The following is a 19,225-nucleotide window of genomic DNA, read 5'->3' on the forward strand; positions in this document are numbered from 1 at the left end:
TGTGAGCAGTCCTGTGTGCACAAAGAGCAAGTTATTAATATCACAGTCCTTCCATAGCAGCCCCTCTGTCTCAGCACACTTTCAACTGGGCTTCCTTGGTGACTCAGGGAAGAAATCGCTTGCAATGCAGGAGACCTGGGTTCAATCCCTGGGTCAGGAAGAACCCCTGGAGAAGGGTATGGCAACCCACTCCAGTATTCTTGCCTGGAGAATTCCCATGAACAGAGGAGCCTGGCAGGCTACAGTCTATGGGGTCGCAATGAGTCGGACATGACTGAGCGATTAAACACACACACACACATAACACTTACAGTCCTGACACTTTTCCATGATTATCAACATATCTATTTATTGAGTCTCTATTATGTACCAAGCTGTCTTCCAGAGTCAGGGAGACAAAACTCCTTATGGTCCTGGAGCCGACATTTGATGTTTCTGTATTTCTTTTCTGTCTTGGCTCAAAGAACAGCTCCATGAGTTAATGACACCTGAATGTGGTTAATATGCGATGAATGAGAATGAAACCAAGATGACAGTGGTGATGCCCTTGCTCAACGTCAGTGCATGACAGGGCCAGGAACCAGATGCTGCAAATCAGACAGGCTGAGCCTTTGGATCACTATTGTCCACTCAGTAATTCCTCCCAAACTGAAGGGACAAGGGACTTACACCACAAAAAGGAGCAAGCCTCTTTACAAGTCCTTGTTAATGCCTGAGGTATGTAGGTTTTTATTTAGTGCACAAATGCCAGGACTTCTGCCCAGAGGACTTGTTGTGTTCAGTCGCTGAGTCAGGTCCCACTCTTTGTGACTCCATGGAATGTAGCACGTCAGACTTCTCTGTCCTCAGTATCTCCTGAGCTTGCTCAAACTCATGTCCATTGATTCGGTGATACCATCCAACCATCTCATCCTCTGTTGTTCCCTTCTCCTCCTGCCTTCAATCTTTCCCAGCATAAGGGTCTTTTCCAGTGAGTTGGCTTTTTCATCAGGTGGCTAGAGTATTCAGCTTCAGCATTAGTTCTTCCAATGCATATTCAGGGCTGACTTCAATATTAGGATTGACTGGTTTGACCTCCTTGTTGTCCAAGGAATTCGTAAGAGTCTTCTCCAGCACCACAATTCAAAAGCATCAGTTCTTGGACTCTCAGCCTTCTTTATGGTCCAACTCTCACATCCATACATGACTACTGAAAAAAACCGTAGCTTTGACTATACCCACCTTTGCCTGCAAAGTGATGTCTCTGCTTTTTAGTATGCTGTCTAGGTTTGTCACAGTTTTTCTTCCAAGCAGCAAGTGTCTTTTAATTTCATGGCTGCAGTCACAATTTAAGAAATGTTTAAAAGAGAGGGAGGGACCCATATTTAGACTTTCTGAGGAACATCCACTCCAGTTTCAATTGCACTTGAGAGAATGCTGGTCTGGCCTGGAGGCCAGCAGTGGCTTCTGATGGGTGTGGGCAATTGCCTTCTATATGACAGTTCACTGGGACCTCTGGCTGTTGTTGAGAATGATGTCTGGTGGGGAGTGGTGGTGAAGGCAAGTGGTGTGTCATATGACCAGCTCCTGCTTCAGTTCACAGCCCTGAAACATGTACTTTCAGCTGCATTCTCTGTTGGGAGGAGAACAGAAAGGGATAGGAGTTACCAACTTGTTGGAGGCCCAAGATGTGGAACAAAGGAAGCAGATTTTAGATGCTGAGAGAGTCCTTCCACCCCATTTGCTAGGAATTCTCACGGGCGTTGTTTCCCCATCTCCCTCAGCCTTACCCACTCTCTTAAATGACCCAGGAGCCAGGTCTCGTGCCTTCTTTTGGGCCATGAGATCATAAGCATGATCATTGTGATGTGTAAATATACTTTAGTCACCCCAACTTCTGCCAGACATAGAAATTCTCAGCCCACAGCCTGGGGTTGTAGAAAGCTAAGTTGCTGATGTGTCAGGCCACACCAGCCCCAGGAACTGCTTCTGAAAGGCTAGAAGTGCTGGTCTGGAGTGATGGCCAGTCCCCGACACCAGGCCCTGAAATCAGGGTGGCCAGGCCTGCTGCTCAAGGTCCAACACAAACCCTCAAGAAACTGGGTGCTGGTCCCAGGTATGCTTCTCCAATCACGGTCCAGGTGAGACTGCATGTGGACAACTGTCATCTGCTCCTTCTGGAACAGTATCAAGCGTATAAATGATTTGTTCACTAACTTCTTTTTAACTGCAGTGAATTCTTGATTACCCCATAATAAAGCCCCTCACACTTATTGTTACCCCAGTTTGTTTTTGTGGGTGGATGGGGAGGGTGGAGGATGGCCAGGTGCTGGGAACTGGGCACAAGCATGGGTTGGTCCAGGGGGTGTATTGCCCACATGGATGTCATCATCTTGTATGTTGTGGCAGAAAACGTTGGGAACCAAATGTCTTTCAGATTGTTTGGAGATGGGCTTCTGGAAGACCCATTAACAGAATGTTTGGAAACCAGCTTGGAAATTTTGACACATTGTCACTTTCATCTGCTAAGCAGCTTACAAACATTCTCCCGCTCCTTCCCATGACTCCCTCCAACTTCTTTGCTTCAGCCCAACTGTCTGAATTTTCCAAGTGAGATCACAGACCCAGCCAGAGGGGGCTGGCTCCGAGCTCTAGGAGGGTGTCAGGGGTAGACGCCAGGTTTGGGGGCAGGAGCTATCGGTCCTCAGAAAAGTCCCCCATTTTGCTTTGCTTTTTGTGAATATTAAAACCCTGTCCATCACAAGGCAACTAACCCCTAAATTCCTCAGAGCTCTGCCTCATTTGTAGGAGCAGTCACAGTTACTGTGCTGTGCTTAAGACTGGGAGCCCTCCTGGCAGGGTGGCTGGTGGGAACCTGGCTGGTCTGGACCTGGCTGGTGGGGTTGCAGACTTTCCTGTGGTGACTCCTGGTGCCTCTAGGAATGTAGATGAGTTCAGGCCACTTTACAAGCATGAAATAGGGATCAGGGACCAGAGCCACTTCTCTGATATTTTAGGGTATACACTTGATGGGCAAAGCCCAACCTGAAGGGTTGTTCTCTTCTCTAGGAAATCTGAGCAACTCCCTTCAGGTTCTCCTCCCCTGACTTTTGTTGTAGTGGCCCTGAGGAGGGTCTTGGGTCTGCCCACCTTCCATCAGTCACGAGCAGGAATCCTTTGGGGGCACGCATGAGAATCTCTTTGCCAGGGCTGGGGAGGTAGCCAGGGAGTTAACTGTCTCTTTAATGCGTGTGTCTGCGCCTGCCCAGTGAGAGGCATGATGGATGCCCTGGGCTCCCCAGGGGGCAAAGCTGAGGGCTGAACTGAGGTGGGAAAGAAAAGCAGGTTTGTAAATAAACAAGGCCAGAGTTGGAGACCCAGAGCTTCGCCCCTGCCGAGGCTTTCCGGGCTTCTGACGAGGGGAGCTCCTGAAGGTCCCTCTGGGGCAGCTGGGGAGTCAGTTATTGTTTTTGGATTTCACCGAGATGAGCTCCAGATGACTTTCCAAGGGCTGGTTTCACAGCACATTTGCTCCATCTGAGCAATCACTCTCTGCGGCAGTTGGATTTCCATTCGGCGTTTACCTCGTGTGCCCGGAATCAGGACTGTCTGCCTCCTTGGGGTCGAATCGTCTTATTTTCTTTGGGGCTTGGCCAAACCCTTTCCACTGGCCTTGGTTCCATCTAGGCATTCCCACTTGTGTGTGGGCAAGACCAGACCAAGTTCACAGAGGTCTCCAGAGCACAGGGACGTTGCCCACTCCTTGTAGAATACAAAAAGTGAGGGAGAATTCATCAGATCTTTTAATTTCACACAGAGAGATGTTTAGCTACCATGGAAGACAGCAAAAACCAGAATGATGCCCAGCTTAGGAAATACCTTGGTCTCTGCCAGGGTGCTTCCTGAGGAGCCAGGACAGGCCTCTGGAGGATGTATGACAGAACCCCCTGAAAGGGAGCAGGCTGATGGGCAGCGTTGTATACAGCAAAGAGAACCCTGGGGGTGTGCAAGGGGCAGGGGCCAAAGTGGAGTGGTGGGGGAGGGGGGAGAGGGAGCTATGTGTAGACTGACTGAACTGTTTCAGGGACCAGCCGGATGCCTGGGACCGAGACCCAGGAGACCTGGCCTTGAGACGCTTGCACGTTGAGTGGTACCAGAAGTTCACTGGGTTCCTTTGTCTTAATGATCTCACCTAAAAATTTTCTGATATTTATACTTTGGTAATACAGAGAAAACCAGCCCCTGAAGTCAACATACAGGTCATGTTTTTCACTCAAGGAAATAAATCTGTGCCCATCCTTGATGCAAAGAGTCCCTGGATGTCTAAGTTGTTTAAGTGAATGGCAGCGTGTTCTCTATGACCTGTACTGACCACAGTGTGCCCGCTGTTAACCTCGTTCTCATGCATTTCCTCACCAGGTCACATGTCCTCCAGTAGGACTGAGTCCTGAGATTCCCCTATTCGGCCCTTCATGTGCCCACTGACCTCACTCATCTGGCCTCACTAATGTGGTCAGGGCCCACCTCTGCTGGTTTCTTGGTACCCTCCCCCAGGGCTTGGCATGGGGACAGAGCCACAGAGGGTGCCTGCTATTCACGTGCTGCTTGAACACACTCGCTTATGGTGGCTCATGGCCCTCCCAACCCCACTGCTTCCTCCAGCCCCTCCACATCTAACTTTCCCACCCTCCTCTTCATGTCCCCAAGAAGAGCTGTGCTTGATTACCAGCTCAGGGCATCCACCCTGCAGAGGAGTGCATCCAGTCTCTGGAATCAGAGCTGAATGCCAGCCCCATGTCTGCCACTTATACCTATGTACCCTAAACTTATTTCTCAATCTCTCCTCATCTGTAAAAACAGAGGATCAGTGCTGGCATGAACCTTAAATTGTCCTAAAATGATAGAATCTGGTCTTCTTAAAGACCCCCAATTTTAGAGAAATTTTAAAAGAAACAAATTCCTTTCCAATGGGGTTTCTTTTAGAGTTTACAGGGTTGGGAGCCCTCCCAAACTATTTCTTCGAGAAATCGTTGTATCTGAGAGAAGCCTGCATCCAAAATGAATTCTAGGAGGAAAAAAACAGAAAGGAAGTAGAAGTTTGCCAGGCGCTCAGGATGGAAGCGCTTAAACACAGTTCTATTTGCTGTGTTCTGTGTCTGTAGACCGTGGGGATCAACTTCACTCATCAGAGATTATGATGGTTGATTGTTCCCTGACACTGGCTTTTACTATGATGGGAGGTAGCCTCTGAGCCGGCACCTGTTGCCTTCATTCATCTTATCTTTTTCTCTCTGTGCCACATACTAAGTCACTTCAGTCGTGTCCGACTCTTTGTGACCCTATGGACCGTAGCCCACCAGGCTCCTCTGTCCATGGGATTTCCCAGGCAAGAATACTGGATTGAGTTGCCATGCCCTCCTCCAGGGGATCTTCCTGACCCAGAGATTGAACCCATTGGTGCATTGAACCCATCTCCTGCATTGGTGGGCATGTTCTTTACCAATAGCACCAGCTGGTGAACATGGTTTGGTTTTTCTTCAAACTCTGCTTCTCTGTGCCTTTCTTCTGACTCTGCGCTCTAGATCTTAACTGGAAGGCACTCCTCCCACCTAGGGGGAGGGATTGTGTCTTGGGCTTTGGAGGAAGAAGTTGGCAAAATAAGTCTGTCTTTTCAGTGCTCAGGTCTCTCCGCTACCCCAAGAACGTTGGTTGGGAAAAAGCACTTCAGGGTCTGGAAAGAGATCATTACCTTAAGTATTAGTTGCTCAGTCATGTCCAACTCTTTGCAATCCCGTGGACTGTAGCCCACCAGGTTTCTCTATCCATGGGATTCTTCAGGCAAGAATACTGGAGTGGATTGCCATGCCCTTAGAGGATGTGAAAAGAAAAATTGTGGTTAGAAATAAGTGTCTGTTTTCTACAAATGAGAGCACCACTGTGCTTAGGCATCATTTTCCAACAAAAATGGTTTATGCACAAAGTGCCTACGCTGCTATTACTCAGGAAGAGGTGGTCCAAGGCCTTCTCGAGGGAAGAGCCAGGAAGAGATTGCGAAATCCAAAATGTGATTTCTTTCATGCAAATGGTGCCCAGTTCTACAAACTTGCATTACTGTAGACTACCAAAGGTTATTTACTTGAAGCCTACTAAGAACTATTAAGCACTACTAAGCTTCTGAACTACATTGCTTCATAGTATAAAATATAATACAATGTGAAATACTTACATATTAAATTATAAAATAAAGATGCATGAGAAATAGGTATTATATATAATAAATATAGTATAAACTCGTGTGTTCAAGTTTATAATGTTTTTATAAAGTGAAGGAAAAATTCTTGTTTATTCCTCTAATTTTTTTTATCGTTACTGAGTTTTGCATTTTTTCTTTTCAAAAGGGGGAATGGGCAGAGGGGCTGTGGGGACTTCTGCCAGGTCTAAGTTGGCCATAGTCAAAAAAGTTTGAGGGTGCCATCCAGAGAAAGGACACTGCAATTAATTTCCCCCAGCTTCCTCTCTTTCTCCCTCAGAGTGGTTTGAGAATTAATGGTTGGACAATGAAGCATTTCTGCATCCCCACACAGGAAATGGTGGAGAAGTTCTAAGTGTGATGGTGTAAACATATTATCATCTGAGACAGAAATAGTTGCCTTGTCCACCCAAAGGTACAGTGAACATATGGGTTGGTTGTCTTTTCATCTCCATTTACTATCTGTAGTTTCCCTTTAATAAAAGAACAGAGAAAAGAGAACTAATCCAGCAGTTTAGGCTTCTGCTCTATTATAAGGAGAAGAAAAACTCAAAGACGAAAATCAGTGTGGAATATTTTACTCGCAAGCTTTTAGAAGATACATATAAACAGAGATCAAAGGAAGGCAGAGACACCAGGAGACATGGTTGATTATATCCTTCCAACAGTGGTAATTGTGCCTCGATTTGCAGGGAAATAGGTTCCCTTTCACAGACCTGATGATGTGAGCTGTGGCCGAGACTGGAACACGTCCGGCGCATCCCAGAGCTCCAGCATGGGGGCTTCAGTGGTCTCTGCTGTGTTCGTAGTGAGCAGGGCCCTGGCCCCCCACCCAGTGCTGCATGGAGTTCCAGGGGGAGTCGGTGACTGTGGCAGGATCTGGGTCTGGGTCCTCCCAGCTTCTCATCAGCCCAGAGGCAGAGCACCCACAGAAAAACACAAACACTCCACATGCCCTATGCAGTGGCGGTACTTTGTATCTGCATTTTTTTAGTTACGAAATGTACATTTATTATACCAGAGTTGGAAAATTCTAAACCATATAAAAAAGAAAATAAATATCATCATAATCCCTGTACTCAAGAGTAACCACTGTTGAAATGCTGGTCCTGCTTCTTTCAGTCCTGTGTGTGTGTATATATTTGCACATCTACATGCAGTCAGACATCAACAAGGATTTCCCAGCCCCTCATGTTTCTGAAGAGGCTCAAGCCTGCTGCATGTTCTCCAGAAGCCTGAAGTCTTTCCTAGTGTTCTGGAAATTCCAGGAGTCTCACGTCCTCTGGATCACCTCAGTCTCCAAGCATCTGTTTCTACAGCCATTTTAATTGCGTTCTGCATTTCATGAACCCAGATGAATACTAAGACTTTCTTTGAATTTCCATCCCAAATGTCCACTCACACAAAGCATTTATTGTTAAAATGGACTTTACTGAAAATGGCAGGTGGGGCAGAGTTAGGGTTTAGCCTGCAGCCACAGTAGCACCTACAAATGGGGCGCCAGGCATCTTTGTGCCCTGCAGGCAGCCCAAAACCCCCACCCCCCAACTCCCGTGGGGAATGTCTGACTCTGGGGATCTGGGACTCATCTTCAGCTCTCTCCTCCACCTTTGGTTCCATATCCCCTTCTTCCCCACAAGCCAACATAGCCCTCCAAACCTCCTGTTGTTTTGTACCTTTCAACACCAGACCCTCAAGTTCTCTTTTCCTAATACAAGGGATTTGTGAATGAATTTTCTTAAACAAGGGCCTTTCTTCTTCCAGTAACTGTTAGAATAACAAAAATCTTGAGATCATACTCTATATACATCTTTATTCTGCCTTTTTAAATTGACCATTACATTTTTAGCACTTTCTCTGTCACTAAACCCTTAATGACACAGTACTTCATTAAATAGATGCATTCATTTCACTAGTCTGCTATAGTTGGGCAGTCTTTGCTTTGGGGAAATTTATAAAGCAGGAGTGATGAGCTCAAAGTGGTGAATAGTCTTAAGCTCTAATACTAATTGCCAGATTGTCCTCCAGAAAGGTTAGGTCAATTTGCATACTCCCCAGCTATAAAGGAGAGTGTCAAGTAACATAATTCTTTAAATGATTTGCTAATTTAGCACTGGCTGTGTGAGAGAATATTTCAGAGCAGCAAAATGTCTGGTCACTCAGAGCCTCAGAAAGCCTGAGGTATGGAGGGAGTTCTTGGCCTGGCTGGACTCCAGGACCCTGGGGTGGGTCCACAAACCTCTCAGGACCTCTAGTGCCACTGCCTCACCCAGGTGAGGACACCCACTGCCTCGGGTAACCCAAGCAGGCCCTTGCCCCTGCCCCCTGCCCTTGGAGAGGTAACATTCCCTAGGCAGCTCCCTGTCCACCTTGGGTATGCCGCCCTTGGCCATGCCTCCCAGCCATTCCTCAACAGAGAAGGAAGGCATTGGGCACTCCACCTTCTCCCAGGCTCATGGGGGGAACAAGGTCTGGACCCACCAAACTCATTTCTTTCTCCCTCATTGGAGCTTGAACATGATCAAGAGCATCAGGTCCCCCCCATCGCCCGTCCTTCCTGTAGAGTGTTTCAAGGGCTCTGCTTTCCCTTCCCCTGAGGTCAGAGGGCTGCCAACAAACAGAGCCTTGGAGCTCATCTTTCCTTCCCACACCCCTTTCTTTCCTTTCTGGAGGTGAGAGAGATCCGGGGAATCTGAGCCCTTCCCCCCTTCACGGTTAGGACACTGGTAAGTTGCACTTTTCCCACTTAGCCGAGCACACACTTAGCCGAGCACACGTGTGCACAGGCAGCTGCGACACTGGCCACCCAGACTATTTTTAAACAGACTAAAAATACTGACTTACCTCAGGGCTGTGCTGAAGGGGCTTGTTTAGGGTATTGGATGAACTTTTACAAATATAAAATGCTTTGCGTCACCCTGCTCTTAACGCCCACCGTACAGGTTCCTCCGCTGGGAGCCAAGCAGGAAGAGAGTTGTAAACTCAGGCTGGCGAAGGGATGAGGGTGATGAGCAGACTGGGTTTCATGCTGCTCTGTGTGATTCGGCCTCTCTAGACTCTGGACGACCCCGGGACAGACTCTGAATTGCCAGGCTCAGTACAGGGCTTGACACACAGAAAGCACCCCGTAAGTGTTGATTGTTGGCTAGGACCGTGCAGGTGATGGAGGCCAGCTGCCAGAGATGCTGTGATCTCTGATACCCCCGTGGCACCCAGGCACACCCGTGTCCCCCTCCTGCCCCAAGTCCTTCCAGAGCGTCCCCGGACCCGTCCCCACCTTGGGATATCAGCTGCCCCAGCATAAGCCTTGGCTGTTGCAGAGCGGAGGAAGGTCAAGTGCTCTTCTGTTCCAGGTCAGGCCTTTTGGATTTAACCTTGAGGCAGAGGCTTAGCTGCCCTGACAACCCGCAGCTCCTTTCTGCAGCAGCACCTCCCGCAAAGGTAGCTCGGCACGTCCTTGGCCACCGGCTTCCTGGGGCGATAAAAATAGCTGAGGCCCTGCAGCTGCTGAATGATGAGTTCTGGAAGGAGATGATTGATTCTCACAGCTGAGCCCTGGGGTCAGTGAGTGCTGCACAGGCAGAGGGGCCCGGGGTGAAGGCTGGGCCCGGCGCTGGGCCGCTATAGATAGAGCTGTTGACAGAGGGATCCAGGCTCTCTGCACCTGAGGGGAACACAGCGTCAGCTAATTAAAAGGAACTGCAAAGGGCTCTTGTGGAAGGCAGACCATGCACTGTTTTCTTTAAGGCCAGAGTTGACTTTTTTTGATAAGTGCATCATCTCCACACCTTCATGTGGGACAAGGTTTCCACCAGGGCAGGAGTTATTTCCAGAGAAAGTGATGGGGTGATAAAGCGACAGGAGCCTGTCTTCCCCTGAAACAAAGCTGAGGAGCTGGTGGGGCTTATGAAACACCCTAGGGACACAGATGTCAGGCAGCTCCCTACGGCCTGAAGTCACCCCCTGCCCCTCCCTTAGGCTGCAGTAGGGCTCTGCTCGCCTTGCCAGAGGCCTGGGCCTGGGCCATTGACCTGGGCTGCTCCAGTTCTTCACGGTGATCTAAGGTGAACTGTGCCCACGGAGCTCCTGGCCGCTAACAGAATAGCTTTGAAGCCGGGTCCCACATCACGAAGCTGCTGGGCTGTGCACAAGTAAACAGCTGGATGGGTGATGTTGCACAGCTGGACCAGATCTGGACGATTCAGAGACAGGGCCATGTGCTTTTACCATGCATGCTCTTCAGGCAATCTATAGCTCAGGGTGTTCTATAAAGCACCAATAATAAGGTTTCAGGGAGAAAAGGAGAGAGAGAAGAAATTGCTGGAGGAGGGAGAAATGAAGAGGCAAATGTGAAAGAACACGCTTTCCCATGAGGTTATTAAAAAGATGATGAGTTGATGAGGTGGCCAGACACAGAAGATCATCCAGACGGCCACTCCCCAGGAGAAGACGCAGGACTGTACTCGGAGCAGAGGGCCGGGAGGGACCGACTGGTTTCTGTGAAAGAAACGAATGAAAAAAGACTCTGCAGAGAAGCCTGGGTTAGGACCACAGGCTAGAAGGAGAAGGGACCCTCTCTTTGTCTTTTATGCCACCTGTTGGGCATCTAGGTGTGTCTTTGTCTCTCTGGAGACACAGGAGTTGCACAAACTCACGCAATCCCTTCCTCACTGTTCTTTGCTCAGAGGTGGGGTTGTGCATGCTAAGTGGCTTCAGTCATGTTTGACTCTCTGGAACACTATAGGCTGTAGCCTGCCAGGCTCGTCTCTCCATGGGATTCTCCAGGCAAGGATAGTGGAAGTGGGTTGCCATTTCCTCCTCCAGGAGATCTTCCCAACTCAGGAATTAAAACCACATCGCATTGAAACATGTGTATTATCATATGTGAAACAGAACACCATTCCATGTTCGATGCATGAGACAAATGCTCAGGACTGGGGCAATGGGATGACCCAGAGGGATGGGATGGGGAGGGAGGTGGGAGGGGGGTCCAGGAAGGGGAACACATGTAAACCCATGGCTGATTCATGTCAATGTATGGCAAAAACTACTACAATATTGTAAAGTAATTAGCCCCCAACTAAAATTAAAAAAAAAAACACACAACCAAACCACATCTCATGTCTGCTGTACTGGCGGGCAGGTTCTTTGCCCATGGCGCCACCTGGGAAGTGCAGAAAAGAAATTTCAGAACAGTAAGGAAACAACCCCAGGGGCCTTCTCTGGTGGTCGGATCCTTAGGATTTCACCTTCCACTACAGGGAATGCAGGTTCAATCTCTGGTTGGGGAGCTAAGACACTATGTGCCTCATGCCTAAAAATCCAAAAGGTAAAACAGGAACAATATTGTAACAGATTCAATAAAGACTTTAAAAATGATCCACATTAAAAAAACAAACAAACAGGAAAACAAGTTCACAGGTCACCTCCAGGTCTGTTCCTGGCATTTGTGGGGGACAAATGGAGAGTCCTTCTCTGCCAAACCCACCTCTCTCCACACAGTGAGGGGCCTCCACACACACACATTTGTATAGACACCCCAGCCCAAGCTCTGGCTCTCCATCCCACCAAAACACCACCACTTGGCCACACTGCCTGGGGCCAGGAGTGTGCACATGGGCTACCCTTTGGAGGTCAGACCTGGGAAGAACGCACAGGAATTTCCAAGTTCCAGGTCCCTAGAACAAGCCTAGAGGTGGGGGGGCGGGGGGGGGTGTGACACTGGATCTAGGTGGACGCATCCTCTTGGTCACATAGACTTTTCATTGCTTCATGGAAAGTGGTGTGACCCAGAAGGTGAAAATGGGGCCCTTAAAGTGTAGGGTTGAAGGTAGGAACCCCAGTTGCTCAAGTCTAACTGGTACTGAGTACATCAAACTGAAGCTGTCCAAAACAGGATGAATTTCCCGCCAGATTTATTCCTCTCCTTGCATTCTGCCTCCATGCCATCCCCCCCCCCCCCAGGGAACCCTGAGAGCCCAACTCCTTCCCCATCTCTGAAGCAGCATTCGGGTCTAGGAATTACAACTCCTCCAGAATCTTCCTTCTCTTTCGGCCCTTAGCTACAACCCAGTGGGAGCTCTCGCTTGGACTGATTTCCTGGTCTCCTGGCTTGATCTCCTCCCATCCTATTTCCACATCACCACCCCAGCGGTTTTTCCCCAGGGTGAGTATGACCTCTCTACCTTCTGTCCTACTTAAGGCTCTTCAGGGGCTCTCTGTGCCAACAGGATCAAATCCAAGTTCTTCAACCCAGCACACAAATCTCCCTCTAACCCTCCTCTGTCCTCCTCCTCTCTCCCCCAGCCTCCAGCTCTCAAACTTAGCCAGATTCACTCACAGTGAGTACAGTGTACCCTTTCTGACCTCTTTGCTCCTTGCTCATATTGCTCCTTCTGCCTGCAGTGCCCTTACTTGGCAACCTGGTCAATGTGTACTTTCTTTCTCCCAAATGGTAACCTTTCCAATGCCCTCTACCATGCCTTTCCACCCCAGGTAAAACTGATCCCCTTATCTGTAACTGACCTGATGCTCACAGCATAGCAATTAACACTTTTTCTGGTATTTACTTGTCCTTTTTTTCCTAACTAGCCTGTAAATTCCTGAAGGCAGGGCCTAAATTCTTCTTGACATCCCTATGCTTGGCATGGGAGCATGTATTGAACTGGAACAGAAAAGCATCCCTGTGATCAAAAATCCTCATCTTTACCACTGCACCACCTGGGAAGACCTGCTGCCACAAGCGAATTGTGTGTTGATGTGCATATATTACTTGCTTCATTTTTACCAGATATCATATAGAACAATTCTGAAACAATAGGCAGGAACTGATCATGAAGTTCAGGCATGCATTCAAGACAGGGATGAGTCCATAAAAGGAGTCTTGCTGAGAACCTTTGGTGCCGCCAGCAGCTGGAAAGGCTCTCGGAGCCTGCAGAAGTTCCAGGGCTGTGGACTTTGTGTCTCAGGTGTCAAGGTCATCTCAGGACAAAGGCCAGGTCAGTTACTTCAGCCACTTGGCTCTGCATCCACTTCTTCCAGTAGGGGCTTCTTCCTCACCCTTGGAAGGGGAGAGAGGGGGAAGGGTAGACAGGTATGAAACCTACTCAGGTGGTCAAGGCCCAACTGCCCATCTCATCCACCCATGATACCGTGAATGTAGTAGTGCCGAAGATACAATCATGAGTAAGACACAGCCTTGCCGTTGAAGGGCCCACTCTCAGCTTGGAAGACAGGGAAATAAACCAGTGGTAACCATGGAGCAGAACACCTGCCAAGAAATACTACGTGATTGAAGGACCCTGAGCATGCACTGCCCGCCTCCTTCGTATGACTCCTGGCCCTGTGTGATCTTCGCCTCACTCTTTCCGATTGCAGGGGCCTCTGTCCTTGCTCATCAGACTTCTCTGCACACCGCCTCCTGCTGCCCCCTTTGCATCTTCCAGCTTCCGCTGAGTGTCATTCCTCAGAGACCTTCTGCGTTGCCTAGCCTATGGCAACTTCTCCATTTTGTTCCTTGTCATTTGCTTTAGGCTTCTTGTTTATTTCCTTTAAAGCTCTTACCAGGTGTGACTATTTCATTTATTTAAATGTTATTATCTCTTAAATCCACAACAGAATAAGCTCCAACAGAGGCTGCATCCATCTTATTTTCTCTTGTGTGAACAGCATCTGGCACATAGTAGGGGCTCAAGAATCATTTATGAAGTAGGTGAAGGAAAAAAGGACTCTTGTGAATCCTCTAGTGTATGATGGGGGGGAGATGTCACGTAAGGCTTCCCAGAGACAGGACATTTGAGCAGGGCCTTGAAGCATTGTTAAGTGTTTGCCAGATGGCAGGACCATCACAGGTGTAGGAGCAGTGATACACGTAGCCCATCTGGGAGGGTAGGGAGGGGCACAGCCGCTGCTGGCAGTCTGTCCCTTTTTGTGTACAGCCACTAACTGATGCAAGGAGTGAGGTAAACTATTAAAAGTCTGTTTTGACACATCGACCTCTTTGGCAAGCCCATTGAATTCAGCACACGAGTTAAACAAATGCAGCACAGCTGAACAATTAGAACTCGGGGAGCTATACTTGAGGGACCCAACAAGGACAACAAGGACACTCAAGTGACCTCAGATGATTCCGAAACCTGGGAAAAATACCCCGGCAAGCCCAAGTCATCTGATCATGAGACTCATCTCCTGATCGCTTCTGACTGCTTACAAAGAGCTGGCCAAGGACATTCCAACTCTTCCAAGCCATCAGGCCACGTTCCCAGGGACAGCTAGCCACTCAGCTCACTCCCCCATCACACCCAAAGGCTGCATCCCATCAGCTAGCAGACATCTGCTCCAGTGCCAGCAAAACCAATACCACCTTTGTACGGGGCCAGGGGGAGAGGCTGTGGTTGGCAGAGCCCGGTGATTTACGACCTCCAGGCTCACCACCAGCACTGTGCCAAGTAGTGTCTCCACCTTCCCCAGGCATGGTCTCTAGGTTCCAGTGATTTATGGATCCCGAGGGAGGGGGCCAGTCATTTTTCCCTTCTCCTCTTTCTGCACCCTCCTCCCAGGACAAACAGGTTTCATACCCTGTGGACCTATTGCGTGTGAGGACAAAAAGAGGCTCCACTGGCCCATATCCTCTCTGCACCTCCTGTCGGGGGATGACGGCTGTTGGTCGGCAGCCACATCTTTCGCTGGCACTTCTTCAGCTTTTTGTGTGGTGCCTGGGCACCAGCCATCGTGTTCTTGCTATGGCTTTGTTGGTTGCCAGGATCCACTTTCCACCTGTAGCAGGCCTGGCTCAAGACTGTGAGGTTGGGTTTTCTTTCTGTCCTTCTTTCTCTCTTTCCCTCCCCCATCTGTGTGGGTTAGTTGCTCAGTCATGTCCAACTCTTCGTGACCCCATGGACCATAGCCCACTAGGCTCCTCTGTCCATGGGATTCTCCAGGCAAGCTTACTGGAGTGGGTAGCCAGTTGCTTCTCCTGGGGGATCTTCCCTACCCAGGGATTGAACCCTTGTCTCCCACATTGCAGGCAGATCATTTACTGTCTGAGCCACGAGGAAAACCCCTTCATCTATAAGAATCCAAAAATCTTAGCTTGATTTCTTGGCATGAAGACCCAAAGGGTCTGAATTTCCTTCCATGAGAGTCGAGCAGTCATAGAAGTTGCCCTGTCGGTGCTGCCCTCGAGCAGCTGGTACCCTGAAACTGCTCTGATTGTGCTGTGCAGTGAGTGGGTCTTGAACTTCTTCCAAATCATGCCTTTACTCCAAGCAGTCACAGGGGAACAGGAAAATGGCACTCTTGCATTGCTCTTGGGTTTTATCAAGGCAGTGGCATCCTTGGGGTCCAGAACATGGAGAGGCACAGTTAAGACAGAGTGGGAGGGAGGTGGGGGAGTACCTCGCAGTATCGCCAGCTTTGAAGACCGTGCATGCATGTTCAGTCCCTTCAGTCGTGTCTGACTCTTTGGGACCCCATGGACTGTAGCCCACCAGGCTCCTCTGTCCATGGGATTTTCCAGGCAAGAATACTGGAGTGGGTTGCCGTGCCCTCTTCCAGGGGATCTTCCTGACCCAGGGATTAATCTTTGGTCTTCTGCATTGCAGGCGGATTCTTTACTGCTGAGCCACCTGGGAAGGCCTTGAAGGCCATAGTTCCTTGGCAAAGAATCATCACTCTCTTGAACCTGCAGGGGGTATTTGGGCATTTACCAGGTAGAGGCCAGTGTCTGCAGGAAATCACAAGCAAAAAGCAAGAGCAACCATTCAGTGAGATTGGGCCCTTTTCTCTCTGCCGTGCACTGGCGAGTGGAAGCAAGGGTAGACAGTCCAGCACCATGGCTCTCACGCTCACCCTGCGGCAGCCCCTCTGTGTTCTGCTCAGGAGAGCTGACGTCAGTCAGCCCAGTTGTCTATCAGTTCCAAAGGTGGCAGGCAGCAGCAGGACATGTCCAGTCTCAGGGCCGGGGAGGGTGGGGAGCCAGGGCTGCTCTCTGAGTGCACCAGCCTGCTGCATGTGGCTGCCTTCCCTCTGGTTTCTGGTGGCCTCCCCAGCCTCGAGGGGCCTGCCTGTACCCCTTTCAACAGCAGAGCCAAATAAAGTGTGGGTTGGAGACTCTGGGATGCTCTGGGGCCTCGCTGGGTGTGGGGAAGGTGCCCACAGTGCTTGATCCAGGAGTCCCTACTCTCAGGATGATGGCATATTGTGTGTGTATGTGTTCAGTCATGTCCTATTCTTTTGTGACCCCATGGACTATAGTCTGCCAGGCTCCTCTGTCCATGGAATTCTCCAGCCAAGAAACTGGAGTGGGTTGCTATGCCCTCCTCTAGAAAATCTTCCCGACCCAAAGATAGAACCCACATCTCTTGCATTTCCTGCATTGACAGGCGAGTTCTTTACCACTGTACCACCTGGGAAGCCTGAAGGCATATTGTGGGGGATTAGTAATGTATGATTCCATTTTGGAGCACTTAACTGCCTCTCAGGAACTATGCTAAGTACTTTACATCATCTCACTGAATCCTCTCAACAAGTTGTCAGGAATGCCTTTTTTTCCAACTTTCACAGATGAGGAAACTGAACTTCCTGAGAAATAATTATCACGTAACTAGTAATTGGGAGAGCCAAGAATTCTACACGACTCCGCTGCTCATGTGCTTAATAAAGAAATTATACTGCTTTCCATGAGGGTTATTAGGAATTCATATATTTAAGAAGCACTAGGTAAATTAGTCAAAATTCCAAACAATAGTTAAATCTAGGATGTTCAGGTAAAGCAAGTAAATTTCCAAAACATAAGTTGAGACAAAGCAGAAATACCACCTACCCCTCTGACTCCCAAGACGATTCTAAGACAGCCACCAGCTGCTTTGGTTTCCTCTGCTCCTGGGGATGTCAGGTGGAAGGGGCACTTAGTATAACCTCTCAGCTCCTCCTGGACTTACCTGGTTGGGATGAAATCTTGAGAGTAGACTGCCAAGGACCCAAACATCTTTGGGACACCATTTTTCTCCCTACCACATACAGGTTTTTTCATTCAGTCCTCATGGTAGCCACATGAAGTATATATTCTTATTATACTCATTTTGCGGATGAGAAAAGTAAGGCTTCCAGAATTTACGTGACTTGCCCAACGTCATTGTTTTAGTCTGCTTGAGCTGCTCTAACAAAATACCATAAACTGAATGGGTTAAACAATAAACATTTTTTTCAGTTTTGGAGGCTGGAAAGTCCAAGGTTAAGGTGCAGGTAGACCCGGTATCTGGTGAGAGCCTACTTCCTGGTGTGCAGATGGCTGCCTTTTTACCCTATCCTCATGTGGCAGAGAGAGGGAGAGAGAGATCTCATGTCTCTTTCTCTCTTTGTAAGGGCATTAATCTCACTAGGAGGTTCCCACCCTCATGACCTCATCTAATCCTGATTACTTGCCAAAGGCCCCACCTCGAAACAGCATTGCACTGGGGATTAGGACTTCAACATCTGGATTTGAGACAGAATATTTGGACACAAGTGTTCATAGCAGTCACATAACCAGGAAGTGTCAGAGCCAGGATCTGAGCACAGATGATCTGACTCGGTTGTATTGTAGTGATATTTTCCTGTATGTGATATATGGCTCTTCTGTAGCCTGTTTTTTAAAAAATTAAAGTGGAGTGCAGTTGCTTTACAGTGTTTCAGGTATACAGCAAAGTGGTTTGGTTATATATATATATATATATGTATGTATATTTGATTCTTTTTCATTATAGGTTATGCAAGAGTTTGAATATAGTTCCCTGCGCTATATAGTAAATCCTTGTTGTTCATCTAGTTTATGTATAGTGGTGTGTATCTGTTAATCCTATACTCTTAATTTATCCCTCCCCGCCTTCCCCTTTTGTTGTAGTTGTTCAGTCGCTAAGTTGTGTCCAACTCTTTGCGACCCCATGGACTGCAGCACTCCAGGCTTCCCTGTCCTCCACTGTCTTCTGGAGTTTGCTCAGGTTCATGTCCTTTGAGACAGTGATGCTATCTAATCATTTCATCTTCTGCTACCCATTTCTCCTTTCATCTTCAGTCTTTCCCAGCATCAAGGTCTTTTCTAAAGAGTTGGCTTTTCGCATCAGGTGGCCAAAGTATTGGAGCTTCAGCATCAGTCCTTCCAATGAATATTCAGGGTTGATTTCCTTTAGGATTGACTGGTTTGATCTCTTTGCAGTCCAAGGCACTCTCAAAAGTCTTCTCCAGCATCACAATTTGAAGCCTATTTTTTTTTAAATCCATAATGCATTTTGACCATATTTCTTTATGAATAAATAAATATCTACAACTTCATTTTAATGACTGGATCATGGATAGGGTGAGGATACAAAGGGTAAAGTCCAAATTCTTCTTCATGATACTCGTGATCTTATTGCTTTATGTCTTTGTAAAACAAAGGTAATAGTAATAATACCTACCATGTGATGTTGGAGACTGCATGTCAATATGATTTGCAAATCGTAATTTTCTATATAACGTAAGTCATAATGATCATTGTTATTATTATGTACCAAGGTGAGGGGACTCCCCACGGGTTGGAGTTCTCTGGGGAACAGAAGTGCTGGTTATCTGGATGTTCTCCAGCTTTTAATCAGCTGGAAACCCTTCTACTAGGGGATTGATGAAGTCTTTCCCATTGCATTGGTTCTTCCTTGAATGGAACATATTAGACCAAGAGTTAGCAAACTGTTTTCTCTGAAGGGCCAGAGAGTAGATACTTTAGGCTTTATTTGGGCCATATTGTCTCTGTCATTACTGTTCAACTCTGCCATTATAGTGTGAAGGCAGCCACAGACAACAGATGTGTGGCCATGTTCCAATAAATCTTTATTGTAGACATTGAAATTTGAATTTCATATCATTTTTTTATTATTTCAAACAGAATTTTTCCCTTTTTTTTTTATTTGGGAATAATTACTTTAAATATTGTGTTGGCCTCTGCCACACATCAACATGAATCAGTCACAGATATACATATGT

General features: G+C 48.0%; 1 long non-coding RNA gene across 2 annotated transcripts; it reads right to left on the minus strand.

The window, feature by feature from the left end:
* Window positions 1-322: 322 nt before the first annotated feature.
* LOC145512274 (uncharacterized) lies at window positions 323-9,688 on the minus strand. 2 transcript variants are annotated; one of them, XR_014058443.1, is made up of 4 exons: window positions 9,507-9,688; window positions 5,729-5,846; window positions 3,130-3,741; window positions 323-1,612 (listed from the first exon to the last, which is right to left on the minus strand). It is a non-coding gene; the product is annotated as an uncharacterized LOC145512274 (long non-coding RNA). The 2 variants fall into 2 exon arrangements; XR_014058444.1 differs by lacking the exon at window positions 3,130-3,741.
* Between the last annotated feature and the right edge of the window lie 9,537 nt (window positions 9,689-19,225).

The sequence above is a fragment of the Giraffa tippelskirchi genome, chromosome 7, assembly GCF_054371585.1.
Source record: "Giraffa tippelskirchi isolate mGirTip1 chromosome 7, T2T-mGirTip1v1.2.pri, whole genome shotgun sequence".
In the NCBI taxonomy this organism is placed as follows: Eukaryota; Metazoa; Chordata; class Mammalia; order Artiodactyla; family Giraffidae; genus Giraffa; species Giraffa tippelskirchi.